Source organism: Biomphalaria glabrata, chromosome 2, assembly GCF_947242115.1.
Source record: "Biomphalaria glabrata chromosome 2, xgBioGlab47.1, whole genome shotgun sequence".
NCBI lineage: Eukaryota > Metazoa > Mollusca > Gastropoda > Planorbidae > Biomphalaria > Biomphalaria glabrata.
This window is the reverse complement of record NC_074712.1, coordinates 53114568-53131410: the sequence shown is the minus strand read 5'-3', so window position 1 is coordinate 53131410 and position 16843 is coordinate 53114568. Positions and strand designations below refer to the sequence as shown.

The window sequence follows — 16843 nt, the reverse complement described above, 5'->3', positions numbered from 1 at the left end:
GGGGGCGGCAGGAGGGGGGGGGGCGCTGGTGAGGTTGAACTTGAAGCATTACAAAGGCGTGACAACAATATTGCCCCGCCATGGCTTAGTTTTGATATTTAGTTAAAGTGTCACACCGGAGAAATCAGTTCTCCTTCCTGTGTGTTGGTTTCCACAGCTGATGGGATCAGACAAGAACAAGCTCATTAAAAAGTGAAGACTCTACAACACCGGCTTTCTCCATGACACGATTCCCTGTTTAGAGAATGTTAGCTCACATCAGGGCCATTTGCCCAAACTTTAAGAACCAAGACCAGATCATTAATGGTTTATTTTAATATAGGAAAATAAAAGTAAAGTTACCCCCCTTTCAGATTTGTCATTTATGAAGGTAAATGGTTAGAAATCTCAGGTATCTATGCCCGACGGTTAACTAGGGTATCGTGTGGCCAGCACAGTGACCAACCGCCTTAATGTCCTCCTCCCCTCCCCCAATGTATTTCAGTCAGAGCCATTTGATATTGTACAGAACGAAGTCTTTAAAGCTTTTTTTGTAAAAATGTTCTTTAAGCGCTAAAACAAAATGGCGGCCTTGGAAAGGGGTGTGTGTGAGGGAGAGCGTAAGTGTGCACCCCCCAATCACAATTTCCAAACTTCCTTGACCAATGATCTAAAGTTCAAACCCTGCGATGTGTTTCAAAGTTGTTTTTTTTGTTCACATTAAATACAATGGAACGTTTAGTGACAAGAATTTGTTTCCTCCCTCGAATGGCATCCTCGTGTTTTAATGACCTAAACTACCCAGCGGTAACATTCGAAAACATGGATCCGAAAAAAACAAGGGAGATAAGATGGTGCAGCAGACGATTAAACGAGCCATCTTGAACCAAATAATTCTTGATGTTACTCTATAATCTGACAGCGTCACAAATACATGGAAACTAGTTCTGTCTCTAGTTTTCAAATGTTCCCCACTCCCTGCCTTGCCCTCAACTAAACCTCCGACGTTTGTCTTTTCTCTCTTCCTCGTCATCGCGAGGGCGGCCGTCTCACTCAGGCGCGACCTTGTCAACTATCGATTGTAATCGCTCCAGGCACAACCGCTCTCATTCCCGCCTCTCACTTCTGGCACCCGCCAATTTCTTCCCCTCCCTTCTTCTCTATCAGTCTGGCCCCCACCCCCCATCATCACCCCAGCCCAATCATCCTCAACGCCATATTTCTCCGCCTCTCCTCGACGGGACTCTCAGCAACAGCAGTAGCACCACCACAGCTGCTTAGCCTCGCTGCGACGATAGCTTTCAATCAATACAAACAAACATGATCATTTCACCCTATCGATCCGTTTAATTGAAGAAGCCGAGGAAATAAGTGAGGGTGCGAGGGAGGGGAAGGGGCTGGCTGTAATAACTGCTGTAGCTAAAGTTTGAAATCAAGAGCTGTCATTAGACGCAGGCTTACGTTAAAGGTGTGAGTTACCCCCCCCCCCCCCAGGGGGGTCAACGGAGTGGCGACGTACCATAAATTCTCTACTAACTTTTTAGTTCGCTCAACGAATTCTATTGTTACGTAGAGACACACACACACTTGTTTTTTTTTATTTGAGACACACACACTTGTTTTTTTTTATTTGAGACACACGCAGTTTTTTTTATTTGAGACACACGCAGTTTTTTTTATTTGAGACACACGCAGTTGTTTTTTTAAGACACAGTTGTTGTTTTTTTTAATCTGTGGCACACCGAAATTTTTGTTGACAATACGTTTATTTCAAGTCAGAACTTCAAGGAACATGGAAGCTGGAGGGTCACGATTTTCCTAGAAAATGAATAGTCGATGTGTGTCCAGTTGGGATAAGAATTAATGATGACACTGTCGGCTTCTTGGTGTATGGTTCTACCAATGAGGCCACCGGCATTGTATAAAATTATGTTTTTGTTGGTACCTTAATGACATATATAACTCTTAATATCTAGTTTAGATGTAGAAGGATTTCTAGATCTAGAGTAAAGACGTCACCTCTTTTAGATGTATGTACAAAACTAAGCAAAGCTTGAGATAATCTATCGAAAAACTTAATAAAGCAATTTTAAATTGAATAAACACCTCTTTTTTTTTTCTCTTTGAATGATATAGATCTAGACTTTTCAATGTAGACTTAGAAGACAATGCGCACACATTTCCTGAGCATTGAATTATTAAACACAAATTCTCGCGATAATCTTTTCAAGAACACGATAGTCCTTTCAAAATTGATGGTGGCTCTAGATCTAAGTCTAGTAAACAAGCCATTTTTACATTTATGTTTTTTATTTTTAAATATTATAACGGTCAAACTAAATTTTTCACCACGTGGCCAACGAGCTAGTAATTCTTTTCTCAGCGATATATATCAACTGTTAAATTTCTAGGAAAATCATTAGAGCTGTTTTTGAAATCAGCGTTCAGGTTCCACGCAACCGACTTCCATGAAGTTATGACTTGAATAGAAGAATTGTAAAAAAGAAATACATTTAAATTTGGCTAAAGAACTAAGTCTAGATCTAAATCCAACATCGGTTTTCAAAGAAATATCGCGTTCGGGAATTTACGAAAGTAAGGAATTATTGATTCAAAGTTAAATTCATGTTCAGGAAAATTTTTCTTGTTAATTTTGATATCAAATTATCCACACTAAGCCAAACAATGTTTGTCTATAAACTAAATCAATCAAAGTGTCATTCATTCAATTTTTAAAAGGAACAAATTGTGGCATCTTTTGCACTACAACAGAAACGACTTTCGAATGTTGGGCAAGTTTAACAAATGACATTTGGAATTTTGGACAGGTTTAGCAAATGATATTTGGAATGTAGGACAAGTTTAACAAATGGCATTTGGAATTTTGGACGGGTTTAGCAAATGATATTTGGAATGTAGGACAAGTTTAACAAATGGCATTTGAAATTGTTTAACCTGTTAAATAAATGACAGTGGCATAAAAAGAACAAAATAAATTGAAGTTCCAGTTACAAATAATGTTAGACATGTCCACATATTTAGCAAGGCGTGACCAATTGAACAGAGGGAACAATCAAAAGCTGAAAGCCACAATCATAGACATATATATATATGCCCACAATGCTTCGGAAGCACACATTGAAAGTGCAATGATGCACGTGAAAACATTTCAATCAAAATATTTGGCCTGGTGATTTTAGTTCTTCTGCTGAAACCTGGAGATTTGTTTGGGGCAATTTCCAATACGAATCTGAAGAATCCAAAAAGATTCGAACGCGTAACTTCAGATAGTAGTGAGAAAAACTACAGCGCTTTTCTCAACATTTAATATCAGTCTCTGGAGATCTTTCTTTCACCAACGTGATGTGCAGTTTACAAAAAAAATGATTTGTTTAGTGATTCGTGCGTTTTATAATAGGATCCTACAATGTCTAGATCTATACAGCAGAAATTTACAATTCCTTAGAAAAATGTGTCTGTTTATTAAATTGTGTCTTCACCAAGCCATATATTCTTATCTTATTACAGACGTCCTACAAAACAGAAGTTATAACGTCCTGCACGTACTATGTGGTAATCTAGTCGCGAATGTTAGACTCAAAATCTTCTTAGTCATTGGTTTTCATGGCTTATTCACGCCACCTTAAATCCCGCCAATACAAATGAGACCAATGGTAATTACTTCAATGTTCAAAGCTAAAATGATGGTCTTTTCTGAACTTAGCTTATGGAAACGATGGGGGTGTGGGGGGTAAGGGTGAAGAAGCGACCAGCGTCTGGTATTGTTGAAATTGACCAAACTAACCTCGCCATTGATTTCTTCCGCGTATTCAGCAAAAGTGAAAGGTCAGGCACTAACCTTCCCTTATCGGTGGTAAAGGCCACTTGACCATGTCCAAGGCCGTATTCTAGTTATCGCCTGGCGCAAGTGACGACAAAACAGTGCCAGAGATTGCAGGATTTATGTCTGGAACTTGTTGTGGCAGAAACTAACACGGAATGGTTTCTACGTAGTTTGAAACAGAATAGGCGAAATACAGTTCTAAGTCTGAAACAGAATAGACTGAACTAATACACTTTCAAGTTTAAACTTGAATAGACTTTACTAGTACAGTTCTAAGTCTGAAGCAGAATAGACTGAAATAATACAGTTCTAATTCTTTAACTGAATAGACTGAACTAATACAATTCTAAGTCTGAAGCAGAATAGACTGAAATAATACAGTTCTAATTCTTTAACTGAATAGACTGAACTAATACAATTCTATGTCTGAAGCAGAATAGACTGAAATAATACAGTTCTAATTCTTTAACTGAATAGACTGAACTAGTACAGTTCTAAGTCTGAAGCAGAATAGACTGAAATAATACAGTTCTAATTCTTTAACTGAATAGACTGAACTAATACAATTCTAAGTCTGAAACAGAATAGACTGAAATAATACAGTTCTAATTCTTTAACTGAATAGACTGAACTAATACAATTCTAAGTCTGAAACAGAACAGACTGAAATAATACAGTTCTAATTCTTTAACTGAATAGACTGAACTAATACAGTTCTAAGTCTGAAACAGAATAGACTGAAATAATAAATTCTATGTCTGAAACAGAATAGACTGAACTAATACAGTTCTAAGTTTGGAACATGAGTGACCACTTTTTATATATATACATTATTTTACACTGAAATTTTCTCTGGTCCGAATAACAGTACTACAGAATTTCTACTTCTTTTAACTAGTAGCCAACAAATAGGTTTGATTTCACGACCACCACCTCGAGGAACGGATTATCAACGAACGATTTATCGTATCACCAGTGTGAGGACCGCTCCTATTGCCTACCCCTTGTTTCTTGCGGTACAAAATTGACAAGAGTTACAGTGTCTGCACTAAGTGTCTCACTAAACTCGACAAGAGTTACAGTGTCTGCACTAAGTGTCTCACTAAACTCACTTGACAGAGTTACAGTGTCTGCACTAAGTGTCTCACTAAACTCACTTGACAGAGTTACAGTGTCTGCACTAAGTGTCTCACTAAACTCGACAAGAGTTACAGTGTCTGCACTAAGTGTCTCACTAAACTCACTTGACAGAGTTACAGTGTCTGCACTAAGTGTCTCACTAAACTCACTTGACAGAGTTACAGTGTCTGCACTAAGTGTCTCACTAAACTCACTTGACAGAGTTACAGTGTCTGCACTAAGTGTCTCACTAAACTCACTTGACAGAGTTACAGTGTCTGCACTAAGTGTCTCACTAAACTCACTTGACAGAGTTACAGTGTCTGCACTAAGTGTCTCACTAAACTCACTTGACAGAGTTACAGTGTCTGCACTAAGTGTCTCACTAAACTCACTTGACAGAGTTACAGTTTCTGCACTAAGTGTCTCACTAAACTCACTTGACAGAGTTACAGTGTCTGCACTAAGTGTCTCACTAAACTCACTTGACAGAGTTACAGTGTCTGCACTAAGTGTCTCACTAAACTCACTTGACAGAGTTACAGTGTCTGCACTAAGTGTCTCACTAAACTCACTTGACAGAGTTACAGTGTCTGCACTAAGTGTCTCACTAAACTCACTTGACAGAGTTACAGTGTCTACACTAAGTGTCTCACTAAACTCACTTGTCACTTAGACCTAAACCTATATTTTCCTGTAAACATCTCAAATGTATCAAGAAATCTGGTTACGGCCGTGTATTACAAGAATCAAAAGTGCCAAATGGGGCTGTATTAGTTTTTGTCTGATGAAAATACAAAGTTTTTGTTTGAAGCAAGTCTGCCAAGCGACGACTTCTTCAAGAAGTAAACAAAACAACAACAACAAAAAAAAAAAACAAGATCTGAACCCATGATCCTCCGTTCCGCAGACCAGCGTTTAATACACCACGTTAACTCTGATATTATTGTGAAGTTATAAAGTGTTAGGTTGCGAAAAGAAAGACCTTCTTAGCTGAGCCTGGGCTATAACAAGGGCGCTCAATCCATTGTTTATACCACGGGCTAACCCTGAATTTATCATCTACACGTTACATCAGAGATGTCTCTATCCACCCCCCACCCCCACTTTCAGGACTAATTCAATTCCGCCTCTTTGTTTCCTGTATGAAAAGGAGAGAAAGGGCACGGGTAAGGAGACGCTCCTCTAGTTATCAGAAGCAATCAATGAACTGAACACAAAGCCAGCTCGCCTTGTTTCAAAACACATCTGTGTCGTCATCAAGTTTTTTTGTTGTAGTCTCTCTCTCAGCCCATTCATAACTTGGCATGTATCCATCAAGTCTTCATGCAACAACAGTCGGACTAGGCAAATGTTGATAAACAAAGAATTGATCCCATGTTGTTTTGTTTTTTCCTGAGCCTATTTTTAAATCAAGGTGAAAACACACAAAAAGACAGAAGGAGGACACGGCTTATTAAGGAACGTATAAAGTCGACTAATCATCCCGCTCCTATTTTTATCTCCCCCCTCTCTCTCTCTCTCTCTTTACCTAAACTAAAAATCAGTCGGCGGGGTTTCGGTCTAGTTCACAGGTCAGCCCCGTGCAGTGCACTGCCTCGCCGAGCAATGCTGGTTCACGGGCCCGCTCGTTGAATATTCATGGCGCTATTGTGCGAAATCGCATATGGAGGCTGTTCCGGCGAGCGTGTGTGGAACTTCATATCAACTTGACATCGTGTTTACTATCGGTGATCTGTGAATTTGTGTGTGAGAGAGAGAGAGAGTGGGGGTGAAAATATAAACGGATAAAGGAAACACTTCATTAAAATTCGTGGAATTAACTCTATGGATTAAATAATGTATGTTTTGTCAAGCAGGCGGGATTTTCTGACAGAATAGGCAAGTTCTTCTTTTAATATTTCTGTTCCTTCGTGTCCCCCCTTCTTTCTTTTAAAGTTAGTTTGAATAGTTGTGTTGTTTGAATAGTTGTGTTGTTCGGCGCGCTCTCTGTTTACGCTGTTACAACTAGGGGGAACAAGACGAGGAGAAAGGGAGGGCCGGCGCCAAGTGTCGCGATAATCTCTTGTTCTTTGGAGATTGAACAAGTCAAGCCAGAGCAGTTGTAGTTTAATGTGTATACCATTAGCTACCTTTTTGTTGTTGTTGTTATATTATAAACCTAGTCAGTCTGTTGTTTACATTGGGTTCAGTTCGACACGCTTAGGGTTAGGTAGTTTAAATTTAGTACCTTGCCTAATTTTAATTTGCCTAATTAGGGTTTGCTTGTGGCTCATTTGAAAACAAATAAAAACGCGTTTTAGATCCGAGCCGATTTAGTTTTAAACAAATGTTGTTTTGGTTTAGACCAGAGAGTAAGAGACTTTGGTAAAAAGGTGTAACAGCGTGATAGAACTAGTGGACAGGGACTTTGTAAGATTGCACAACTATTATAATCATATTATAGATCAATATCTATTTATAAGAGATCTAATCTAAAAGTCTAATAATTGGAGACCTTGATTGGTATACTCTGGATCGTGCGTGTTGCTCTATCTAGAAATCCAACAATGTTTATGTACACAATTCTGGTGTGTGTATGTGTTTCACTGTGTGTTAAATGATCGTTTGTGTGTTTGTCTAGTACTTTACTAGTAGATCTGGGGGGGGGGGTCATCTAGACTTGTGACTGTGTGTGCGTGTCTTATAATCCCTGTAATTATAATAAGTGTGAAAAACAAACCACCACAGCTCATCTTTCAAAATAAAATATAATATAGTGTTTATGTTTGTGTATAAAATGTTACATTAGTGTAACAACACTTAACTTCAACGCTAGAAAACATACACCAAATAGACGTATACGATAGTTTGTTAATTTGAATATTAGCCTATTATTGTTATTCCCCGTGTTTAACTGAGTTACTTTTCAGAATAGAAAAGTCTCTATAAAATTATTTTTTTTTGTCCAAGCTTATACCGTACTTCTATTGACTCCTGTAACAGAACACTAGATCTAGATCTAGCAGATTAAAAAAAAAAATCTTATGCGAAATGTTAATAAAAAGCCCAACAAAAAAAAGCGACACGAAAAAAAAAAGGTGTCTGAATTAAATGCCTTGTAAATTGTGTGCTGGTTTATCGCGTGGCGTTAAAGCCCTCGCTATCTTTTCTCTCGTCTTGATTTGCTTGTTTAAAGTGTGACCCCGTGTATCATGCTCAGTGGATCGTTCACACACCGGCAGGTACAAGGCTAAACCCTCGGAAATTCCTCACCCACTTCTCAAACAATTTCTCTCTTCATTCATTCTCCCTCCTAGCACACACACACGCACAGCGACAGGACTAGGTTGAGCTGGTAGAAGCAGCAGTCGGTCCAAGGGAAGTAAGCTGATATTTTCTGCCGTGCTTAAGCGCTCGGCGAGTTCTCGTTAATTGATAAAGCAGTCTTAGTTGCTTTGTTGTGACTTGGAGACAAGCTGTTTTCAACTGATTCTCTCCGATATGCACAGCTTCTCACTTTCATTGTTGATACAAATATGTTTATATTGAGCTTGTTGGTTGTTGTTTGTTCCATTGATCAACATTTAACAAGCCTACAAGGCATGTCGTTGTCATCGGACTATGTAAATAAACGAGTAGATACAAGGACCTGCCAAACTAAACCATACATTATGATTTATAGTCAAATGATTTTACGCACTATTGCATCAGCAAAGCCACGTTGACCTCATCTACTTTTAAAACTTTGCTTTTCTATTGTGCTGGAAAGAGACGCTGCCTACATGACCCCCCCCCCCCGGCACACACACCCTATTACATATATAAAACATTATTACACTAACATTTCACTGGATAGTTTTTCACAAAAATTAAAAACATTGCCAAATCTGGGCAGCTTATTGTTTTCAGTAATTTGGCTTCATTAAAAAGATATAATTTTTCGTTTCGGCTTGGCCCCGTCATGAACATTTGTAGTGCTTGGCCCCGTCATGAACATTTGTAGTGCTTGGCCCCGTCATGAACATTTGTATTGCTTGGCCCCGTGTTGTCTGACACGTAGTGTGGCCTATTTCAGCGCCACCTCCATATAGTTACATACTTTTTTTTTGTTTTAATATTAAAACAACACTAAGATGTGGATATTTACATAGTAAAGAAAGAGATAACCAAAGCCTGGGGTCTGCTAGTCACGTGAACACTGATACTGAACACCCCAAACGTTTGGATAAGTTATTTATTGTCTAAACTTTTTAGGGAGGTTTCATACAAGTGTTGTTTTTATCAATTTACTGTTTTACATTTTTAAACTGTTTCTTTGACTTTTAAATTGTCAATCTTATCGATATGGGTTTCTATGAATCGTATTAAACAATTAAATTGTTGTTGTTTTTTTCAATACAAATGACCAAACCCATTACAATTTTTTCTTTATCATTGCTTGTTATACATAGAGTCTTTGATATAATCTTCACAGACCTGAATATAATCTTTACATTATCATTGAAATATTTTATTTTACAGTAGCTATCCTTCAGTTGTAACCGCCCAAGTCTCTACACAAGCCTTATCTCCCATTAGCTTAGTGCATTTTCTGTATAAGATTCACAATTAATTATGACTAAACATTAAATGTTTAATTTTTTTTTTTTTTTGATTCATGTGTTGTCATTGTGTGTGATCATTGAATAAGTAGAAAAGTGGTCGGAAAAAAATCAATTGCAAAAAAACAAAAACGAAACCTACCAGGTTGATATTGGCGGAGTTATTGTAAGCGTTGTAAATATGGCAATGTAGAAGTCTAACTGTTGTAACATTGATATGGCTTCATGTCGGTTTATTTTATTTCATTAAGAAAGGTTATTATTATTTGTTTCACTTTGTCCAGTTTGTTCAAGATTGGACTAAATTTTAACATATTCGCAAACAATGCCCCCTCCCCCCCCCCCCGGACATTTGACGACGCTCTGTTTTTACGTCACAATCAAAGACTAGCAGCCACTAGGGAACAAATATCAAAACTTTTGTCTTTAGGAAATGTACAAGACCTGCGAGCAACCAGAAAGTTTTCTTCCAAGTTCTCTGTAGTTACTGATCTATTAGTGAATTAGTTTTGTGTGTGTGTGAAGTTGGAACTTAGGTCAGAAGAAATAATAAGGAGCTAGAGAAGAAATAAGAAAATGAAAGGAATCGAGTTGACACGTGAACTAGTAGAACATTAAATTGAAATGTATTGGACCAAACTCCTATTGGACCGTTTCCTTACAAAGGGTTGCTGGTAGCATGGGTAACTTTAGGGTTATAGAAAGAGAAACTACGCGCTTTAAAAAAAATATATTTTTTTAAATTTTTAAACTTGAAACGGAAAAAAAAAATAATCCAAGAAGGTTGAAAATGTGACACAACTTTATCCTCCACTGTCACACTGTCATGTTGGGAGACACAACTTTATCCTCCACTGTCACACTGTTATGTTGGGAGGTACAACTTTATCCTCCACTGTCACACTGTCATGTTGGGTGGCACAACTTTATCCTCCACTGTCACACTGTTATGTTGGGAGACACAACTTTATCCTCCACTTTCACACTGTCATGTTGGGTGGCACAACTTTATCCTCCACTGTCACACTGTTATGTTGGGAGACACAATTTTATCCTCCACTGTCACACTGTCATGTTGGGTGGCACAACTTTATCCTCCACTGTCACACTGTTATGTTGGGAGACACAACTTTATCCTCCACTGTCACACTGTCATGTTGGGTGGCACAACTTTATCCTCCACTGTCACACTGTTATGTTGGGAGACACAACTTTATCCTCCACTGTCACACTGTCATGTTGGGTGGCACAACTTTATCCTCCACTGTCACACTGTTATGTTGGGAGACACAACTTTATCCTCCACTGTCACACTGTTATGTTGGGAGACACAACTTTATCCTCCACTGTCACACTGTTATGTTGGGAGACACAACTTTATCCTCCACTGTCACACTGTTATATTGGGAGACACAACTTTATCCTCCACTGTCACACTGTTATGCTGGGAGACACAACTTTATCCTCCACTGTCACACTGTTATGTTGGGAGACACAACTTTATCCTCCACTGCCACACTGTTATGTTGGGAGACACAACTTTATCCTCCACTGTCACACTGTTATGTTGGGAGGCACAACTTTATCCTCCACTGTCACACTGTCATGTTGGGAGACACAACTTTATCCACCACTTTATCCACTACTGTCATGTTGGGAGACACAACTTTATCCTCCACTGTCACTGTCATGTTGGGAGGCACAACTTTATCCTCCACTGTCACACTGTCATGTTGGGAGGCACAACTTTATCCTCCACTGTCACACTGTCATGTTGGGAGGCACAACTTTATCCTCCACTGTCACACTGTCATGTTGGGAGGGGGAAAGCTGTTGTTTTTTTCCTAAATACATCAACCGCCCACTGAAAGTGTAAACTGTTCTAAAAGACAAAGACCATACCCATACCTTACAACTGAACCGAAGGAAGTTTTGACTGGAGCGAAAGGTATTATAATGATCTAGTGCTCTATTACCCCCACACCCACCCCTTTTTTTATATCCATTTTTTTTGTTCCAAACTAGCAGACGTGATTGACATTCTTGTAAAAAGTTTCATTCAAAAGTCAATTGAAACCACTAAATGTTTCCTACTTCTCTCATTGTCTATTCTGAGCTCTGTTCCACGTGCTCCTCTCGTGCTCGCTAGTTGTTTGCTGGATTATTGGAACATGTTTGTAATGACATAGCCACTTAGAGGGCACTATAAATAGAGTCGGTTTCGTTCATGACCAGAAATAGTCAAGTAAATAGTCGGATAAAAATAAAAGTTTACCAGAAAATTTTCCCTAATAATTTTTTTTTTTTAAACAGATCAACAAATTCAACGTAATCTAATGAAGCAGGAAGTCATTTATGTGTGTGAGTGTCGTGAGTGTTGGTGGATATGGAGAATGGATTGATATTATTTGCTGTGTCTTAAAGGATTGTGTTTCTGTTATAGACATACAGTTAATTAGCTCTTACCCACCGGCTACGGCAGGCTTTTGATGTAACATTAGCAATCATTAAAAATGTACAATTCATGAACATTAAATATCAGTGGTTGATGTTTTTAAAACAGAGAATTACATTTTGGATTCTCATAAGGACGTAATTGTTACGTTTAATTCACTCCCTTTGATGTTTTTAAATATTTTTTTTTTACACAATACCCCAACCGTCCACTGAAAGTTGAAAATGTTCCAAAATGGAACTGGGCAAACTTTCCAGGTACATATCGAGATAGCGTAGGCGGTCTTTTTTTTTTTTAAACTTTTTCATTTGAAACATTTTATTTTTGGAATCAATGTGTACATTTTGAAGTTGACCAATGGCCTTGAAGACGCATAAAACTAGTACGTGGCCATACGTCCACACTACTTGTCAGTGTCATTGGTCGAAAATGTGTGTGGTCAACAATACGATTATCCGAAGAGTGTGATTGGTCACAGATTTGTTTGAAAACCTGAAGAAAACACATTGACTGAGTTAATTGCTCACAATTAGGTGTTTGTAGATGATCGAGATACAAAAAAACACTAGATTCTCACTTCTGCCGAGAAATCATGACGATGTGATAAAAGTTGTCCAGATTTAGCAACAACTTAATGTCTGGGTTTATATTTAGGCTAAGGAGACACGCTTCTAGTAGGAATGTGACTTTTTTTTTTTTAAACTCTTTTTTTTTTTTTTTTTTACTGTGGTGGAACCATATACATTTATGTGGGACTGTGGTGGAAATATAGAAATTGATCAGGACTGTGGTTGAAATATAGAAATTGATCAGGACTGTGGTTGAAATATAGAAATTGATCAGGACTGTGGTTGAAATATAGAAATTGATCAGGACTGTGGTTGAAATATAGAAATTGATCAGGACTGTGGTTGAAATATAGAAATTGATCAGGACTGTGGTTGAAATATAGAAATTGATCAGGACTGTGGTTGAAATATAGAAATTGATCAGGACTGTGATTGAAATATAGAAATTGATCAGGACTGTGGTGGAAATATAGAAATTGATCAGGACTGTGGTTGAAATATAGAAATTGATCAGAACTGTGGTTGAAATATAGAAATTGATCAGGACTGTGGTTGAAATATAGAAATTGATCAGAACTGTGGTTGAAATATAGAAATTGATCAGGACTGTGGTTGAAATATAGAAATTGATCAGGACTGTGGTTGAAATATAGAAATTGATCAGGACTGTGGTGGAAATATAGAAATTGATCAGGACTGTGATTGAAATATAGAAATTGATCAGGACTGTGGTGGAAATATAGAAATTGATCAGGACTGTGGTTGAAACTTCACCAGGAACTAATTGGAGCTACTTGAGACCTTTAAATAGACACATTTTTTATTTGGTTGGTACTGAGATGGAATAGTGTTTTTACTAAGAAATGCATTGGCAATCAGTCTTTACAAGTTTTGTGTTTTATAACGAGTTTTGTGTTTTGTGATGGACTTCACAAGTTAGCGAAACAAAGACTCAGTTGAACATCTACGTCCAATTAATTTTAAAAGTTATAAAATATGTGCTCATTTGGAGGGTTATAGAATATGTGCTCATTTTGAGGGTTATAAAATATGTGCTCATTTTGAGGATTATAAAATATGTGCTCATTTTGAGGGTTATAAAATATGTGCTCATTTTGAGGGTTATAGAATATGTGCTAGAGTGAGCTGGCGATGTGCTGGCGACATAACACCTTCGTAGCTTGTTGAGCACACACGAAAACTTATTTGGCTAAAACTGTTGTATATAAACTTTGTAGTCAATGTTTCGATGTCCTGACAATCAGTTATTGGTTTAATGTGTTGTTAAGAGAATTTATGCTTCGATTGATTCACTCTCTCTATCATCTCACCTCTCTCTGTGTCTCTCTCTCTCTCTCTCTCTCTCTGTCTCTCTGAAACACACACACACATAATCACCAGCGCTTGCGCGGTATATGTATAGGCGTAAGTTAAGACTCATCTGTGGTGGCCCTACTTTGTCTTAATGATGTCACATCGCCCCGATAGAGAATCAATACATGTGTGTAGTTGAGCCCTGACACTAAGGTAGCTCACCTGAAGGGGAGACCAATGATCAGTAGACGATAGAGTTGTATCTAGTTGAAAGGGGTTTAGATCTAAATGAAGGTGTGAGGATGAGAGAAAACTGGTCACCTGCTCTTTCTTTCTGTCTTTCTTTCTTTCTTTCTTTCTGTCTCTTTCGCTCTTTCCCAATTTCCTACCTCTATTTTTTTGTATCATTTTCCCAACTTTACTCTCTCTCTCCCTCTCTCTGTATGTCTTTGAGTATATCATTCTTCTTCTTTTTCTTCTCTCTCTCTCTCTCTCTCTCTCTCTCTCACCCACACAATAGCGTCCTATCTGTTTGTCTTTGTTCCCTTTGTTGCCTGTCATTTAGTGCCTACAATCAGAAATAGTAAAGATATGATTGGGTAGCCTACAACTTGATGACACCCGCCAGTCAGTGCTTCAGTTCTAACCAGGTTCTGCCAGAGTGTAGACCTTGATTTTAATTATATGACTGTATAGAATCTGGCCCTTGTTGTTTAGAGAGAGAGTGGTCCTTGAGGGACTGCAGGCACGACATGGCCTAAATTGTGCCGATGTGCCTCAAATCAACAATCAATCAATCAATCAACAATCTGCCAGAGTGTAGCACTGGGTGCTGCAAACTGCCTTAGGGTCCCCAGCTCCGGATTTTTCCTCGGGGTTGACTCGCGAAGCCTTTCCCATGATTGGGTATAGCTGCAAGGCAATGGAGGTTTGAATTCTCCTTCTCCTAGGTGGGTAGCCAGCCATGGCTAACGAGCCCCTCCTGCTCGAAGCTTACTGGTTAAGGCGCCAGTTACTCGCCTTTGCACCTTCTCCTGTTAGTGAGCACAATTGCGATGGACTCAATATCTGAGCCACACGTGAAGGCCAGCTCCTGGTCCCATCACATTATTACCGGTTGTTAACTATCTAATCACCACCAAACCACCATTGAAGGTCTTGGGTGTTGGTTAGAGCTTGAGGCTGTCGATCCAGGAGTTCAAATCCAGGAAGCACGCCAGAGACTGCACACCTGAACCTAAATCTTGTGTATGAAAGGTATGTTTACATCGTTGTGCTGTCCCCCAGATCTCATTGTCAACTGTCAACACAGAAACCCGGTGACCATGCAGAGCTCTCCACGTGGTCGTTTTAGGCTGAACCAATTATAAGTAATCGTATTGAGCGAATATCAATTAGACTAGATATCTACCAGACGTTCTTATGAGACTGTTATATTGGAGCTAAACAGCAGAAGTGGCTCGATGTAGACAACTGGTTATAGTCCAGTGGTTGCATTAGGGTGGATAGGAGATGTTTTTAAGTAGCTGTGATATCAATTATATTACGTAGTTTTACACAAATACAAAACCTCTTGAAGGCCTATATAGGGTCAGTTTGATCAATGAGCCTTAGTGTGAGAGTACATCTTTTGAACGAATGTGTCTCGGGTTAAGCATCTACACCGCCTGATAAGTGAAGAGATCAATTTGTTTATTAATAAGACTGACTTGTATTCTTTCAAGCGCTACTCACTCACCAGTGTAAACATGTGCTCACACCAAGCAGCAGTACTCACACACACAGTGAGACCAATCACATTATATACATCGACACAGTGTCTCCCCCGCCCTCTCACGGTATTCACCCTCGCTCTCAGGACGTTCGTGCTGCCCGCTCCCAGCCCTCCCCACTTCACCATATGGACATGCGCACTAGAAATCGTGTGAGATGAATGTAGCTTACTCCCCCTATCCCCGCGCCTCAAATCTATTTATAGAAAGCTCCTCCCCCCCTCCCTTCAGTGAGAGAGATATCTACTGGCGCGTGGATACATGTATCATTATAACAAGGTTAGAAATTACTTTCTAAACCGTTTATCAAGGGGAAGGGGGGGGGGGGTGTTGAACGTTTCACTTTACGAAACAACCCACTCCCAGTTTTCTCTCTCTCTCTCTCTCTCTCGCACACACACAAGCACATGCACATGTCCACAGTTCAACATAAGCAAGTATCACAAGACGGACGTGAGTGTGTGGTGAGAATCCAAACTCTGCTGCTCTACATTGTTACAAATAATGATTTGTATGATCTGTCTGACCTCCCCCTCCCCACCTTCACAAGACACACGCCCAAAGTATTATGTAACGGGTTACTATGTCACCTCGGCTAATGTAATGTGACAGTATTTGGGCACTCGTGGTCTAATAATGGGATGAGGTTTCATTAACGTTTAAACATTAGTCAGGTCTATCAAAAACATTACTAAATAACACACTTTACAAGTGTGCAGCATTGCAAAAGTTTCTTTCCTTCATTCGAGCCATTGTTCGCCTTCATTCGAGCCATTGTTCGAATCCTGTTACTATCACTGTGTGGGCGTAGTGAACCAAACGTAGAAATGAACCAATGAACTTGGAGAAGTAAAAAGTAGAAACACGACTGTCTAGTAGCAAAACAAACCTGGAGTAGAATTTAAAACAAAAACATGTCGGGAAACCAGTTTAGAGTCAAAGATTCACTCAATTGTAGCATTCTACCACTACAAAAGAAAGTAGTGTATCTCCTCGTGGTCACTCTGTCATGGACATGCAGAGAAGTGTATCTACTCCAAGTTGACTCCAACACAATCCTCCATCCACTCCCCCAGTACAGACCGAGTGCCCTCACCTCTAATGTTGATACCACCACCTTTCATGTTGATACTACAACCACCTCTCGCGTTGATACTACAACCACCTCTCGCGTTGATACTACAACCACCTTTCATGTTGATACTACA

At 39.0% G+C, this 16843-nt stretch overlaps 1 protein-coding gene across 15 annotated transcripts in view; it reads left to right on the top strand.

Annotated features, from left to right (window-relative positions):
- Positions 1-16843, top strand: part of LOC106077154 (zinc finger MIZ domain-containing protein 1-like) — a 389001-nt gene that overhangs the window by 309361 nt on the left and 62797 nt on the right. Inside the window, exon 1 of one of the 15 annotated variants that reach the window (XM_056021412.1) lies at positions 6630-6823. The exons of the other annotated variants lie outside the window; for them this stretch is intronic. The gene's annotated coding sequence lies outside the window, so the exon portion shown is untranslated. Of the gene's footprint in view, positions 1-6629; positions 6824-16843 lie in introns of those variants that run through there. 15 annotated transcript variants of the gene reach the window in all.